General features: G+C 35.2%; 1 long non-coding RNA gene across 1 annotated transcript; it reads right to left on the bottom strand.

Moving 5' to 3' along the window:
- Positions 1-8,211: 8,211 nt before the first annotated feature.
- LOC141405260 (uncharacterized) lies at positions 8,212-16,404 on the bottom strand. Its single transcript, XR_012413171.1, has 3 exons — positions 16,358-16,404; positions 8,700-9,814; positions 8,212-8,624 (listed from the first exon to the last, which is right to left on the bottom strand). It is a non-coding gene; the product is annotated as an uncharacterized lncRNA (long non-coding RNA).
- Positions 16,405-18,240: the final 1,836 nt, after the last annotated feature.

The following is an 18,240-nucleotide window of genomic DNA, read 5'->3' on the forward strand; positions in this document are numbered from 1 at the left end:
AATGGAATTGACAGTTGAAGTCGAGTGGATTTCGTAAATATAAACGTAGTATAAGAAGCATATCTTTCAAATAAATGGCGCAAAACTCCTTTTACACTTGCACTTAAAACAGGTGTTTTGGGAGTTTACGTCATTTATTTCGCAGTTATTGTATGGAACTGACAACTTAAATGATGCATGTTTTATAAAACGTCTTAAATGTTAAAATCGTTTAAATTTCCAAAACACCTGCATTAAGAGTGTAATACGCGTTTTACAGTTCAAGCTAATACCCCGGTTACACTTAACAGGATTTAATAAACCCACTGGGTTTCAAATGTCAACTCGATAGCGCAAAGGTCAAATAAATCTTCATGAAGTGGGTTAACCCGGCAAAAAAAAACTCTAATGTGACCATGCTATGAATATTCCGTTGAGACTTTTGTGTACGTTTTTATATTGTGGCTTCCAGAGCCAATTTTCTGTCCTGGCCACCAGTTGGAAACCAGAAAATTGGAAACTTTGTTTTACAAAAAACTGATCTGGAACATGTGGAGTATGCCAAAACGCTAATAAGGACTCCCTCTTCCATATTCCGTTAAGACTTTTGTGTACGTTTTTATATTGCCAATTTTCTGTCCCGACCACCAGTTGGAAACCAGAAAATTGGAAACTTTGTTCTACAAAAAACTGACCTGGAACATATGGAGTATGCCAAAATGCTCATAAGGACTCCCTCTTTCATATTCCGTTGAGACTTTTGTGTACGTTTTTATATTGTGGCTTCCAGAGCCAATTTTCTGTCCTGACCACCAGTTGGAAACCAGAAAATTGGAAACTTTGTTCTACAAAAAACTGACCTGGAACATATGGAGTATGCCAAAATGCTCATAAGGACTCCATATTTTATATTACGTTGAGACTTTTGTGTACGTTTTTATATTGTGGCTTCCAGAGCCAATTTTCTGTCCTGACCACCAGTTGGAAACCAGAAAATTGGAAACTTTGTTTTACAAAAAACTGACCTGGAACATATGGAGTATGCCAAAATGCTAATAAGGACTCCCTCTTGCATATTCCGTTAAGACTTTTGTGTACGTTTTTATATTGCCAATTTTCTGTCCCGACCACCAGTTGGAAACCAGAAAATTGGAAACTTTGTTCTACAAAAAACTGACCTGGAACATATGGAGTATGCCAAAATGCTCATAAGGACTCCCTCTTTCATATTACGTTGAGACTTTTGTGTACATTTTTATATTGTGGCTTCCAGAGCCAGTTTTCTGTTCTGACCACCAGTTGGAAACCAGAAAATTGGAAACTTTGTTCTACAAAAAACTGACCTGGAACATATGGAGCATGCCAAAATGCTCATAAGGACTCCCTCTTCCATATTCCGTTAAGACTTTTGTGTACGTTTTTATATTGCCAATTTTCTGTCCTGACCACCAGTTGGAAACCAGAAAATTGGAAACTTTGTTCTATAAAAAACTGACCTGGAACATATGGAGTATGCCAAAATGCTCATAAGGACTCCGTCTTTCATATTCCGTTGAGACTTGTGTGTACGTTTTTATATTGTGGCTTCCAGAGCCTATTTTCTGTCCTGACCACCAGTTGGAAACCAGAAAATTGGAAACTTTGTTCTACAAAAAACTGACCTGGAACATATGGAGTATGCCAAAATGCTCATAAGGACTCCCTCTTTCATATTCCTTTGAGACTTTTGTGTACGTTTTTATATTGTGGCTTCCAGAGCCAGTTTTCTGTTCTGACCACCAGTTGGAAACCAGAAAATTGGAAATTTTGTTCTACAAAAAACTGACCTGGAACATATGGAATATGCCAAAATGCTCATAAGGACTCCCTCTTTCATATTCCGTTGAGACTTTTGTGTACGTTTTTATATTGTGGCTTCCAGAGCCAATTTTCTGTCCTGACCACCAGTTGGAAACCAGAAAATTGGAAACTTTGTTCTACAAAAAACTGACCTGGAACATATGGAGTATGCCAAAATGCTCATAAGGACTCCCTCTTTCATATTCCGTTGAGACTTTTGTGTACGTTTTTATATTGTGGCTTCCAGAGCCAGTTTTCTGTTCTGACCACCAGTTGGAAACCAGAAAATTGGAAATTTTGTTCTACAAAAAACTGACCTGGAACATATGGAGTATGCCAAAATGCTCATAAGGACTCCCTCTTTCATATTCCGTTGAGACTTTTGTGTACGTTTTTATATTTTGGCTTCCAGAGCCAGTTTTCTGTTCTGACCACCAGTTGGAAACCAGAAAATTGGAAACTTTGTTCTACAAAAAACTGACCTGGAACATATGGAGTATGCCAAAATGGTCTTAAGGACGCCCTCTTTCATATTCCGTTGAGCTTTTTGTGTACATTTTTATATTGTTGCTTCCAGAGCCAGTTTTCTGTTCTGACCACCAGTTGGAAACCAGAAAATTGGAAACTTTGTTCTACAAAAAACTGACCTGGAACATATGGAGCATGCCAAAATGGTCTTAAGGACTCCCTCTTTCATATTCCGTTGAGACTTTTGTGTACGTTTTTATATTGTGGCTTCCAGAGCCAGTTTTCTGTTCTGACCACCAGTTGGAAACCAGAAAATTGGAAACTTTGTTCTACAAAAAACTGACCTGGAACATATGGAGCATGCCAAAATGCTCATAAGGACTCCCTCTTTCATATTCCGTTGAGACTTTTGTGTACGTTTTTGTATTGTGGCTTCCAGAGCCAGTTTTCTGTTCTGACCACCAGTTGGAAACCAGAAAATTGGAAACTTTGTTCTACAAAAAACTGACCTGGAACATATGGAGTATGCCAAAATGCTCATATTGTGGCTTCCAGAGCCAATTTTCTGTTCTGACCACCAGTTGGAAACCAGAAAATTGAAAATTTTGTTCTACAAAAAACTGACCTGGAACATATGGAGTAAGCCAAAATGCTCATAAGGACTCCCTCTTTCATATTCCGTTGAGACTTTTGTGTACGTTTTTATATTGTGGCTTCCAGAGCCAGTTTTCTGTTCTGACCACCAGTTGGAAACCAGAATATTGGAAACTTTGTTCTACAAAAAACTGTCCTGGAACATATGGAGCATGCCAAAATGGTCTTAAGGACTCCCGTTGAGACTTTTGTGTACGTTTTTATATTGTGGCTTCCAGAGCCAATTTTCTGTTCTGACCACCAGTCGGAAACCAGAAAATTGGAAATTTTGTTCTACAAAAAACTGACCTGGAACATATGTGGTCTGTTCCAGAACTGCAAGAATCTACTAATTTTTACTATCTTTTCCGATAACATAAAGGAAAAACTGCTATCGTAGTAAAAAATAGTAGCTTCTTGCAGGTTCTGGAACAGATCATATGAGTATGCCAAAATGCTCGTGAGGACTCCTTCTTTCCTTTTATGTATAGTTTCTTGTGTACGTTTATACATTGGAGCTTATTTTTTAATTAATAAATAAATTAAATTTTTATAGTCGTAGCTATTTTTCGTCCCCACAGTTGGCAAAAACGTATTAAATGCAAATTTTGGGCGTTCTGTGTCGCCCTGTATTTTTTCGATAACTTTTGTTATCGTTGCTAACTTTCGTTGCTAACTTCACGCAGGTAAAACAATTTGTGGTAGAGCTGGCAAAAAATCGATGGCACTATCGATAATATAGATTATTATTTAAAAATTCAATATCGATAGATAGTTTTGCCTATCGATATTATCGGAATAAAAACCCCTAACCTGAAATCCATTGAAATAAATAGAAATTTCAGTTTTCTGTGCTGACCACCAGTTGGAAACCAGAAAATTGGAAACTTTGTTCTGCAAAAAACTGACTTAGAACACATGAGGTACGCCGAAACGCTCGCGAGGACTCCCGCTTTCCTTTTTATTTATAGTTTGTTGTGTACCTTATTTTTTAATTAATAAATTTAATTTTTATATTCGTAGCTATTTTTCGTCCCCACATTTGGAAAAAACGTATTATATGCATATTTTAGGCGTTCTGCGTCACCCTGTATTTTTCGATAACTTTTGTTATCGTTGCTAACTTCATGCAGGTGTTCCTTTATGTCATGTTCACACGAGCGTTTCAATTTCGTTGTTCGCCTGTCGAACGACGTACACGAATTAACCCGTTTCCATGACATCATTCGTAATTAACAGAAACATAAACAAAAATTCCTTAATTTTTGTTTCCTTGTTTTCACGAAAATTTGAACCGAAAACACATAAAATATGCATTAAATGAATAGGAAAAACAATAGACTTTCCTTCAAATGTATCTTCTATATTTAACTACACACATTTCATTCATTTTTTCCATAAAATCTGAATAATTTTGAGTTTTCAATATATTTTTATATGTTTCTATTTTCAAAATTAAAGAGAGAGAGACATGTCAAAACAATGTTTGTGTATAAACTTTCAGTTATTTGTTTCCATTTTGTTTCTGATTTTTTACGCTAGTTTGAACTAATGGACAAGAAATGTGTGTGGAATTAAGAAGGAAACACAAGCATCTTCCTTTTGCATCTGTATAAAGTGTTTAGTTCATTATTTTTCATTCATCTTTTTCCTTTTTTCTAAAAATTTTTGTGTTTTCAACAAATTTTTCAAATTTGAATTTAGACATGTCATAATTATTTTTTTCGATAAATTCTCTCATTTGTTAGGGATGGGACATACTTATTCGTCGTTCAGAGAGTATTTCTAATCGAACAACGCAGAAAAATCGTCGTTCGTTCATAGAATTTTGTGTGGGGAAATAAGTAATTTATTCGTAGTTATGGGTCGAACAACGAATAGAGAACGAACGAAGTACCGTGGAAACGGGCTATTAAGTGTTCCGTCAGTTTTGCCAGATAATCGGTTGCTTTCCAGTGTGTCCGTTGTGGCACTTTACCACCTTAACACTTTGTACAAGTAAAGAAAATTTGGAAAAAAAACATAGTTCGTTTGAAAAATAAAAATTGAGTTTTCAAAACTTTTGATAGAAATTGTTTTTAATTCGGAAAAATAATATCGAGAAGATAAGAAGCTAAATTTAAAAGTTAGATTTTTTTTAAATTCAAAAAAATTTTTTTGTGAACGCCATCGAAGATAACCATTTTCCAATTGACCAGATGAACTCCATATAACCAAAAAGGAAAGAAAGGTCGTCAATTTTAAAAATAAATTTTGAACAAAACAATATTTATTTTTCGAAATTAATATATTTACAAATGGACCAAAGGAGCTTCATATAATCAAACTTCCGTTGTACTTCCTCATCAATAATATGGCGGATTAATTCAAAGAAGACTATCCTTACTTTTAAGCTGTAAGCTTCTGGGGAAATCTTATATTCAAATTATACGCTTTCCAAAGGACTAACGTATTAGAATTGGCAAATCATTAAAGTTAACAACACAATGCAATATTCGATTTATGCGCTAAATGGTAATTTATAAATCTTATGGAAAATAATTACATCATTGAGCCGAAAGATTCCAGGAATTTTTATCATAACCATCAATTTCAACTGGAGATTTAAATTGTTTCAGTTTTGTGTTTGGAAGCTCTCTGTTGCTGTACGGGCTCGTATTGTTGTTGTTATGGTGTTTGCTGCTTTTGATTGTTTTAATAATAAATAGTGGTGTGTGTTAATTGGTGACGCTCGTTGCCGTTGCCCCCACCATTTCTTTTTCAAAGCCTTATGCTGGATTTTTATTGTTTTTGTAAAATCACAAATAACGATGGGTGTGTATACATGGCGGCGATGGCTGCAGTCGCACACCTTATCATTGCTTGTGAAGAATAATGAAGAATTAATCTATTTTGTTTGTATAATTTCATTCTTGGTTTGCAGTAAATCTTGGTTTGCAGTTACATTCCTAGTTACCAACAAGCAATTCTAAATAAAGATCACTTTTGTAACGTTTTAAAAATAATTAAGGAATTATCATTTCGGAAGGAAAAGTAGATTCTTGTAATTTGGCGCCCACAACCACAATAAATGGGCTATAAACTGATGCCCAACTGAGTGGGCCGAATAACGATCTGGTGTATTTTTGGCAGTATTTGGAAGTTCTTGGAATTGAAATACCGACTTTAGTGGAAAATCCGTGGCCCTATTAGTCTGGAAATATCCAGAACAACTGTCTTGATTGCTGTTACAAAACTGAGTGGCCCGAATAACGACCTTTTGTATTTTTGACAGTATTTGGAAGTTTGTGGAATTAATATACCGACTTTAGTGGACAATCCGTGGCCCTATTAGTCTGGAAATAGCCAGAACAACTGTCTTGATTGCTGATATTTTTTGTTTTCTTTTCCGTTTTTGGAGAAAACGTGGCTGAAGGTTTTAAGGACGAATTACTGCGTCGAAGTCATCGTATTGCTGCAAAAACAAAAATGGTGTCTCTTTCGACGGAACAATTTAAGGAATTGCTATATGCGGTTAACATACAAATCAAGAAATGTAGCTCATTCAGTGGCTGCCGTTCAAAGTCCAAGCACACAATTCTTGAACGAGAGGTGAACACTAGTCCTAATGAATGTGGTCCCCAAAGCGGTGTAATTTGGATGAATTGCTTGCCGATGCAATGGAAGCAGAACACAGAATATGTGAACGAAAGGTGAACACTAGTCCTAATGAAAGTGGTCCCCAAGGCGGTCCAAAGTGTTGTCCACATTGCAGTAAAGAGCACGCGTTTGAAATCTGTTTTAATGAAATATCCCCAAGCATGTCAAACAAGAACCAGGAAGATGCAGATTCGATGTTTGTCCCACTTAACCTCTTATTGCACAATCCCGACAGTATACATTTAAATGAGAAACAAGCAATAGGAGATCTAATCGTGAGATTTAAGAAAGTTTTTGCTATTTCTGGTGAACCCACAACGTATGCTGCACATGAAATAGATACAGAGGCCAGTTCATACTGTTTAAGAGCAGGTTCATTCGAGGGGGAGACTCAAGAGGAGCACCCAATTGAATATAGCTGTCGACTATTGTATAATGACGAACGTAGGAATCCAAACAAGAACAAAGCTTATGTTGATCGCAAGAGCAGACCACAACCAGATTTAGATGTTGGTATGGAAGTCTTAGTTAACACTCACGTTTTGAGCAACACCTCAAAGAGCATTACCTCCAAGTTTGTGCCCAAACGTGATGGTCCTTATGTCATTACCCGCAAAATTGGTTCTTCTACGTATGAAGTTTCCTCGCCCAATAATCTCAACATACCACTTGGTACATATCATGCTTCAGCGTTGACTGTATATAAGGGTACCAACTCCGCTGATTCTCCAAAGCTAAAGATGTTGACGCGCTACTCGAGGCGAATTCCGCACGTCGAAGGGGGAGTATGTAGCAGAACATTAGTTTTAAGTATACTTTGTATTTGAATCCATTTATTGTAACGCATATTTTAACGTAACGTAACTACTGTCATATGTTTTCTTGTTGCCATACTTAAATTACTAACTGCATAATAACAATTTTAACGTGCCAGCTGTTGAACAATTCTTCGTTGTGTTAAGCTTTTATAACGTTCGTTCAGTTTTGTGTTTGGAAGCTCTCTGTTGAGAGTATACAAGAAGCAACATCAGCGAGAATTGTTCATTCTTGGTTTGCAGGTTCGTATTGAAGGTTGTCTGGCTACCACGCATCGTAGCAGCAATGGATATTGGGTCTGCTGTACTGGCTCGTATTGTTGTTGTTATGGTGTGTGCTGCTTTTGATTGTTTTAATAATAAATAGTGGTGTGTGTTAATTGGTGTCGCTCGTTGCCGTTGCCCACACCATTTCTTTTGCAAGCCTTCTGCTGTGCTGTTGTTGTTATTGTGTGTGTTAATTGGTGACGCTCGTTGCCATTGCCCCCACCATTTCTTTTTCAAAGCCTTATGCTGGATTTTTATTGTTTTTGTAAAATCACAAACAACGATGGGTGTGTATACATGGCGGCGATGGCTGCAGTCGCACACCTTATCATTGCTTGTGAAGAATAATGAAGAATTAATCTATTTTGTTTGTATAATTTCATTCTTGGTTTGCAGTAAATCTTGGTTTACAGTTACATTCCTAGTTACCAACCATGGTTCAATTATTAGAAGGTTGGGCAGGTTGATAAAATTTTTAAAAAACAACTCTGGAGCCAGTTTGCTTATAACTTCAAAATTAATACATAATAACAAATGCAACAATTGTTGTTCATTTGAAATGTTGTCAAAGTTTGTATTGTTTACATTTTGTTTATTTCATTTTGTTTGACTTTATTTGTTATTGTGATTAGACACTTGCATAAGACTAAAGATTTATAAATTTTTCCGCGCTCTGTACCGCAGGCCCTCTCTCATTGGTCTCTTTTTCAGGCTGGTCTATTTGAAAATAAGAATGTTGGTAATGAGTACTTCAGCTACATTACCAAGTGTAGATGAAGTCCCAAGACTTGTACCATTCTGTTGACAGGTGCATCTAAGCTTTGCATGTTGCACGTATCTTGGTAATTGAACCATGTCTGGTTCCTGGTGTTGGTTCCATTGAAATGTCTTTGTAACACCTTTGGACTTGCAAGCAGTTAACTGACTTGAGAGCAAAACATGCTTCGCACTCGGGAGAAGGTGATTGTGACTGGAAGAAATTGGCTGTTAAAATGGGAACCACTCATTTTCATTTATTAAAATGCTAACATTAAATAAAACACAATATTGAAGAGATACCTTTATTGTTTGGTACACAAGTTTGTATTACTCCTTTGAAAATCGGTTATATCGGTTTGCGTTTTGATATAGGCCCCATAGAGCTGTACTTCCCGTTTTTCGTTGTTTTTAAGGTTCATTATTCAAGCGAAATGGCTAAAATTTGGTAAATTGGTTACTATATCTGTTGGACATATAATATATTTTTGTGCAGAGTTGTCGGTTCAAGTTTTGATATAGCCCCAATCATAAAGGCTATTTTAAAACCATGACCTTTAGCATAGGCTACTTTGCTTCCAAGCCCGACGAAGAGGAAGACGAACAGACGATTGGCATATTTAAGGATTGCCTAGTAATTTGCTGCGATAATGACATGAACGCGATGAAGTTGGTAAACCAGGTTAAAGCATTTATGAAAACATAGATAATGTCTTTTGTGGTTTCGCCTGTCCAATCAACCAGATTGGAAGCCATTTATTTATGTCAACTTTTTTACTAGGAATAATTATCTACAAGTAGTCATTTAGTATATCCTTTATCCGGTTGTATTCGGATGTTGATATGATGATTTAACAGCGGTTTTTTGCATTCTACGTTCTTCGTAAATTTTACTCAAATCCTCGGAATCGAGAAGACATCGAACTTTCTTTATTATAAATCAACATGTAAGATGGACAATGACAAAGTGAATTTCTCCAATCTGCATTCCAAAATGTTGGCCCTGTAACGTAGGTCCCCTTTACAGTACATTTCGACTTTGGTTCGTTATAATTATTGTCCAGTTTAGGCTTTTTGGATCAGGGCTCTAGCCGGCTTGTCATCACATTCTCCCATATTCATTATTTCCGAAATGCTCTTGTCAAGATCACTTTTCAACTGATCACCACCCTCACACACTGTACTTCGCCAGCGATGGTTACATTTCCATCGGTCATTGACTAGTTCAATTTATCCACTGATGTCATTGAAAGTTTTGTATAATTCATGAGGAATTCCTGTTTGGCCATGCACCCACTATAAAGTATCTCATCATCATTGAAATGCAACCAATTGTTGCAAATTCCACATTGCAACACAATTCCTTCTGCTGTACGATCTGGATATGTGTAGGGTCTATGACAATTGCAATAAAGTTCCTGGAAATATTATTTATTTTATTTATTTATTGAACACCTACACAACAAGAAATTAATTCTTATAATTATAGTGCAGGATCATATAAAAATATACAATATCCAATTTAATTTAAATAATAATTTAATTTAATAATTTAATTTAAATATAATTTAAACTGAGAAATTAATTAATGAAATAACAATATCAAAATTAAAAATTGGTACAAACATATTTTTAATAGAAAGTAAAAGAAAAAAGGAAAAAGTATTAACAAGTTTTTAAACATTTAACGAGGGTAAGAAATTAATTATCCTTTTTTTAAACAGGAACGCATTGTTGATGCTTTGGATATTATGGGGGAGAGTATTCCAAAGACGTATAGAAAAGATATAGAAGTGCTGTTCGGAAAGCAAACTCCGTCGTCTAAAGGGTACTAGCCGTCTACCTCTGCTAGGCCGATTGAAAATTAATTTGTCGTAGAGATTTTTCGGTTTTTCACTGGTTATGATTTTGTGTAGAAATATCAGGGATCTAATTGCAAGATATGTTTTAAATGTGCAGCCATAAAGTGTATAAGCAAGAAGCGGTACAGGTTGCGAACGTTTCAAGCCATATACATATCGAGTAATGTTGTTGAAAGCAACATTTAGTTTTCGTTGACTTAATGAATCTGAGTTGGCGAAAAGTTCGCAACCATAAATAAGGCTTGGTACTAGAAAAGTTTTGGCCAATAGTAATCGAATTTTAAAAGGCGTGAAAGATTGCGTCGTCCATAAAGTACGCAGCTTTGCATGTGTTAGTCCTGCAACAACGTTAATATGGTTTGACCAACTTAGAGAGCTGTTAAAAATTACACCCAAGTTTTTTGCGTTCGAGACAACAGAAATTCTTTCTTGGTTTATAAAAATGTCAGAATTTTGAAGAGAAAAATGTTTATTCTTGTGGATGACAAGACATTTTGATTTTTGTGGGTTTAACAGTAAACCGTTTGCAGAGGCCCACTTGAAAACATTAGAAAGGTCTTCATTTAGTTTTGTTATACAATCGCTGGCATTTTTAACATAATCACTTAAAAATATTTGAACATCATCTGCGTACATAACAATTTTACTATGAATCAATTGAAGGGGTAAATCATTAGCATACAAGGAAAACAATAATGGTCCTATTATTGAGCCTTGTGGAACTCCCTTTGAAACTAACAGTGGGTTGGATTTTGAATCTTCCACATAGACTGATTGTAGTCGGTCACTGAGGTAAGACATTATGAGGTTTGATGCAGTAGATGAGAACTTAAAAAAACGTTTAAGCTTCATACATAAAAATAAGTGGTCGACAGAATCAAAGGCCTTAGAGTGATCGAGAAGCACGAGAAAGCTGACTTTATTATCATCGATATCACTTCGAATGGATTCTGACACTTCAAGTAAGGCGCTAATGCAACTGTGATTGGGACGAAAACCTGATTGCATATCAGACAACATTGATTCGTTATGGAGGTACTCGGACATTTGAGAATGTAAAATTTTTTCAAACACTTTTGATAAATAGCAAAGAATTGAGATAGGACGAAACTCAACATTTGATTTTGGAATTGGAATAACTTTTGCATGCTTCCAAACGGTAGGGTACACGCTTGAAGTAAGGATACTATTAAATAGGTGGGTAAAAAAAGGTAGAAGGTGGGGAAGTAAAATACGCACAAACTTTGGATCTATGCCATCAAGACCTATGGCGTTTGATTTCACACGTGAGAAACCTAGCAGTACTTCGTCGACGGATACACATCTAAATTCAAAAAATGATCCATTTGGATTTTCTGGTTGTTCATTAAAGTATCCATAAAATGAAGAATCCGTAGTAATAGTAGGAATGTCTACAAATTTTTTATTTAAATCATCCAAGTCTCCTTGGTACTTTGTGTATGACTTAGGTTTTCCAATTCCAATATCACGTATGGCCTTCCACGTACTTTTAGAGTCAATAGCTGAACTGAATTTCGTGGAGTAATATTCTCTTTTTGCAGCATTAATGTAACGATTAACTACCCTTCTAGCATGGCGAAATTCTTCGTAAAGTTCCGGTGTTTTGAACCGTTTCCATCTAGAGTACGCTAGATCCCTTTCATCTATTAGATTTTTTATTCTGGAATTAAACCATGATTTGTTATTTGATGTTGGACGTTTGTATTTGATGGGAACAGTAGCGTTATAAAGACTGATAATATTGTCTTGGAGAAAACATACTTGTTGATCGACTGAAGTAAACGTATACAGTTCATTCCAGTTGATTTGTGACACTTTATAACTAAGGTCTGCATAATTCAAATTTTTAAAATCTCTATACCAAATATTCGCCTCTTCCTTACTCACGGAAAAATCGTAGGCCAGATATATAAGATCATGCCTAGAGAAACAGGGGGCAGATATCTGGTCATAAAGTAAAATATTTTGAGTATTATTTACAAAGAACAAATCTAAGAGTGTATTGGTTGTTGATGAGAAATGTGTGGGGGTTGTGTAGTTAACAGGAAAAGGTTCATCGCTAACATATTATCTAAAAGAGTAGAGTCAACAATAATATTTGAATTGAAATCCCCGGTGATAATAACGTCATCATAACCCAAAGTCACAGTTTCCAAGGTATCTTGAAGAACGTTAAGATCAACTGTATTATTTGGTCGATAAATGCAGCCAAGTAAGATTTTTTTCGAGTCAGTAGACAATTCGACAAATATGTATTCCATTCGGTCATTAACTTCAGATTTTAAACGAAATTTTGCTCTCAAGTTGTACTTTACAAAGATAGCGACACCCCCTCCACGACGTACTCTGTCGGATCTGAAAACAGTGTAGCCCATCAAGTTTATTAGGCTATCAGGAACACAAGAGTTAAGCCAAGTTTCAGAAAGACATATGACGTCAATATCTGATTTTTCGAAAATATATTTGAATTCATCGATTTTCTTAATTATGATTTGGGAATTTAAGTGGCATATTTTCAAGCCATCTTTTTGCTTCGCCAATATTCTTACCATGTTTCTAGTTACGTCCCTGGAATATCTATTGTCATTATCCGTACGATTCATAATTGAAAGTACGTTTAACATAGAACAAAGCATCAACAGCGCGCTTAATTATGATTGACAGAAGAATGAAACTTGTATTTAACATTAAGGAATAAAAATAATTAAACATGTTAAAGAATAATAAAAAATATAATAAATATAATAAGATATTCTCCATTTTATAATAAAATATCACCACGTGCTTAATAATTTGTTGACAAGCTGAGTTATTCAGCACCGGAACTCTGCCCCGCAACACGAAACTCATCCAGGATCTTAGCATGGAACACACAGATTGGTTCGTTGTTATTATGACGCTTAATATAGACAAGACCGCGAAAGGTGTACGCAGCTTGTATTAGACCCTTTTTCTTTAAAATCGGAATAATTTGTAATATTAATTATACAAATTATTCCGATTTGCTGCCACAACCTGTTTCACGCTAGAATTTAGATACATCTGTTAGAGTTACCCATAGGTTCAGTTGGACAATAGCAGCGAAAATTTCTTTTGGTATACAAGTCAACCAATTCTAGGTTTTCGTGGATAGGTACATGCCAAACAGACGCCAGCACATTTGAGCAAATTATCATGCTTGTCGTTCAACGGCACACAATGTATAGGTGCATACCTTTTCGCCAGATGCTCCTAATAAAGCAGCATATTCTTCTTCCAAGACATCTGAAATTGTGACACTGGATTCGTCCAAAACATTTTTTCCAACCTCCGGGTTTCTTTACGTTTGGCATAGCTCGGATATAAAACACACGACAAATGTATTTTTCCCACCAAGCGGAGACTAAAGCACGTATTGAATTTAGTTTGTGAATTATCAAGTTTTATACAAAAACAACCAAATCTGTTTACATAAATTCAATAAATATTTGAATTCAATACATTTATTTTGTCGTTTGTCAACCATTGTCAAAACTGTTTTGACACAATAGGCGGACCTCAAGAAAAAATTGTAATCATATGTTTGCTGTGACCTACCTTGTAATGATTGTACCATGGTTACCAACAAGCAATTCCAAATGAAGAAACTTTTGTAACGTTTTAAAAATAATTAAGGAATTAGCATTTTGGAAGGAAAAGTAGATTCTCTTAATTTGGCGCCCACAACCACAATAAATTCGCTATACGGTTTAATATTGATGAAAAATAAGGAAATCTGGGTAAGCATGGCCACGTAATATGTCGACGTCCTTTCGTTCCTACTTTCTTTATCTCCCTCTATCTAAATTATCTATCTTCTTTAAAATAATTTATGTAACCGGCAGTCCAAAAAACCCTCCCATTTTCCCTGAGCAAAGCCGGAACTGAGTTTAGGACATGGTTTCGTTACACCGTTCACTTTTGTTAGTCATCAGGCAACCACAAAATATTTTGTGGTTGCTGGACTGTTTGACAATTATCGATAATTACGAAAAATCGACAGTCGACCCCGCTTTAAGCTGAGTACACATCAAGTCTGTCTGGTTACTTTCCCAGCAAGAATTGTCCAGCAAGAACTTTCTCAGAGAGTAAGGGGTTTTTATTCTCTTTTGCTAGAAAATTGTAAAAAGTAAACAGACACTTTCCCAGCAAAAACCAGCAAGCAATCATCTGACTTGCCAAAACAGAACAATTTGTCCGCCAACAAAGGAAGCAAACACGTTGTATTTTATTAAAAATAAAAAAGAAAATGAAACAAAAAAGTATTTTTCCACTTTACAAATTTGTTCTCCATAAAACAATACAATTAGACTATGCTATTTCCACAATAAAATTGTTTTTAATGTTCACAAACATAAATCAACAAAAAAACTAAAAACAGATGATTGATTGTTTTCAGGAAGAAGAAGAGCTTGCAAGTGCTTGCTAGAAGAAATTTGTCCAGCAAGAATTTGCAAGCTGTCAGTGAAAGAACTGTCAAAATGTCTCTCTCGAATCGCTCTCTTTTGCTGGTTTTTTGTGTTAACAGACGACTTCCAGCAACAATTGGTACAAGTTGTTACAAATTTTAGGGTAACCAGACACAGCTATTGCCAGTTCTGAATGACAGCTTTGCTCGAATAATCGGTTGCTTGCCAGTGTGACCGTTAATTTTTGTCATTCATCATGCACCCACAAAAAAATTTGTGGTTGTTGGACAGTCAGGTGTTGGTTGTATGATGGTATGATAGTGTGAATCAAAAACGTCATTCAAGGAATAAATTTGCAGTGTAATTATCAAATAAATATGAGGAATTCGTGTGTTTTATTAAATTTGGAGAATTACTATTGGAATTGGCGATACACGCGGTCATAACAAAAGAAATTTGACGATACAGTGAACGGGATAACAAGGGAAAAAGCAAATGGACAAATGGTTCTGTGGATGACAACCAAACAAAAAGGAAAAAAAATAAATGTCTGCATTGTGCTGTTGAAAAAATATAAAAATCTAGCGGAGTTTGAAATGTGTGTGCGGTACTAATAGATGTGGAAATAGCTATACATAAAACCAAATTGTGAAAGGAGTAAATATTATAAAAGAAAAACGAGATGGTTCTGTGGATGACGCCAAAGCAAAAAGAAACAAACAGATTTGGGTATTGTGCCAATGGAAAAATGTGCTCAATATCTTCCAGTGTCTAAATTGAATGTGCTATACTAATAAATGTGCTGTATTAATAAATAAAATCCCAAATTCATTGTATGTGTATTTTTAATTTAGTGGGAAGTCATGGGTCGCTGAGTAGGGATTTTCATGGACAACATTCCCAAGTAAATAGAAAATAGCCATATATTTGTTAATATGCATCATTTTATTGTTTTTTTTATTAGTTTGTGGTTTCCAGCGCCCATATTTATTGAGCAAATTTTACAATTTGACTGACGGCTTGGCATCCAACATTAATGATATTGTGACCGCTCCGTAAAACCCAACAAAACTGAAGCAATCGATATTTTCGAAAAATCGTCAGTCAAAACTGACAATGTATACGGCACTTTACGTTCAAGAATCTTCAAGTTTTACCACTTTTTACTCGAAAAGCGTTCCTTTACTTCAGACACAATACAATTCATATGGGAGGAGTTTACAACTTTTACTACGTTTGCCGGTTTTACCATTTTCAGAAGTAAAGGAACATACCAATAGTCTTATGCCAAACTATGAAAATTTTCATTGAAAACGTTTTACCATTTTCTTCCAAATTTTCATTGACGTCTACACACATATATGAAATCATATAAAAATGTTGATATTAAGTGTGTCTGCGTACTCGATAATTTGTAATAATTATTACAAATTATTACTGAATGTTTGGTTTTGGTATCGTTTGCCATATTAATGTTACTGTTTGTGGTATTGTTTGGCTATAGGCTTTTCATAAATAAAAATCGTTTTTGTGATTTTTAATATTTTATTTTTCCAATATTTCGATTGGAATCTCCAATCATCATCAGGGAACTACAATTTAACACCAAATCAGCATTTACAAAAAACAATATTACAAATTACAAACTTACTTAAAGAAAGTTGTCGTTGTCTAATAGTCAGCGAGCTTACTTCAACTAAAGTTTGTCGGGTTTGTATTTATTAACTATGTGTCTGTATATATGGGCGCAGTTGTCTGTGCCAGTTTTGTAGTTGAGTCTTACATTCGTAGGAGTGTTAATTATATGTAACATCTCAAGAGTAAAACGTTTTTGGTAATTATTCTCTTGAGTTAAAACTTTAATATTATTGAAATCAGGGGTATTTCCCGTCAATGTGCAGTGAGCTGCCAACGCAGTCTTCTGTTCCAGAGGCCCGCATGTATGCCATAGGTTTGTATATTTTCTCGCATGTTTCTCGTGTTATTGTGGGGTTTCTGTTGATTGCACGTCTAATAAGATTCTCTATGGTTAAGGAGGGGAAGTCGTTTTTCGTAATATTTCTCTTATTTTGTGAAGGTTTTTCTTGTGAAATTCGGTATCACTTACAGAGAGCGACAAAAGTTTACATACACCCCCTAAATCTCGGGTTTTAGGGTGAGTAAAGATTTTTATGAAATTACAAATATACAGTTTTATTTCTTCTCGCTAAAAAACAATATTTAATACAGCAAAAGTATATTCCATAATACAACTAACGATACATTTTACAAAAACCAAAAAATGATGGGGACAAAAGTTTACATACACCCCAAGGAAATATGTGTATTACCGTCAAATTTATGGAATTAACAGCAATATTTCTACATTTTATTGTTTTGCCGAATGTCTCTGGCTGTCTGAGATATATTTTAGAGAAAAGAAAATAATTTTTGAGGGTCAAATGCCGTTATTTAAGGTCAAACTTCTTGTATAGCTTGTTAAAGCTGACCCTTGCTTAATTCTTTGCGTTTTTAGGTAATGCACTTTAAAAAAACCACAACATTAGTGTCAGATTACAAATTTTGAGACCCTAGAATGCTTTGGAGTTGTTCTTGTGCAAAATATTACTTCTTGGACGTCGATAAATGCCCGCTTTTCATCAGATTTCTCAGGAAGTTAATAGATTCCGCGGAATTCTTGGTGCAAATTACATATAGAAGGCCTTGAATTGCCTTGTAATATGGTCTGATACAGTCCTCTGGCATCAATTAACTCAGAAATGCACAATTATACGAAACTTTTCGCCCCTATCGTGACAGTAATGATCATAATACGAAGACGACGTTGTTCACAGTACAAATGTCATGCCTTTTTGGTAGTGCTTACATTTTGATGCTTTGGAAGCTTCTGGAACAGGTTTGTAACGGAATATTTCACATTTCTGATTCAATTGATGCCAGAGGATTGTATCAGATCATAGTACAAGGCAATTCAAGGCCTTCTATATGTAATTTGCACCAAGAATTCCGCGGAATCTATTAACTTCCTGAGAAACCAGATGAAAAGCGGGCATTTATCGACGTCCAAGAAGTAATATTTTGCACAAGAACAACTCCAAAGCTTTCTAGGGTCTCATCTGACACTAATTTTGTGGCTTTTTTAAAGTGCATTACCTAAAAACGCAAAGAATTAAGCAAGGGCCAGCTTTAACAAGCTACACAAGAAGTTTGACCTTAAATAACGGCATTTGACCCCCAAAAATTATTTTATTTTCTCTAAAATATATCTCAAACACCCAGAGGCATTCGGCAAAACAATAAAATGTAGAAATATTGCTGTTAATTCCATAAATTTGACGGTAATACACATATTTCCTTGGGGTGTATGTAAACTTTTGTCCCCATAATTTTTTGGTTTTTGTAAAATTTACCGTTATTTGTTTTATGGAATATACTTTTGTTCTATTAAATATTGTTTATTATTGAAAAGAAATAAAACTGCATACTTGGAATTTCATAAAAATCACTACTAATCCTAATACCCGAGATTTAGGG

This window comes from Musca autumnalis, unplaced genomic scaffold, assembly GCF_047663935.1.
Source record: "Musca autumnalis isolate F117 unplaced genomic scaffold, ASM4766393v1 scaffold_5, whole genome shotgun sequence".
Lineage (NCBI taxonomy): Eukaryota > Metazoa > Arthropoda > Insecta > Diptera > Muscidae > Musca > Musca autumnalis.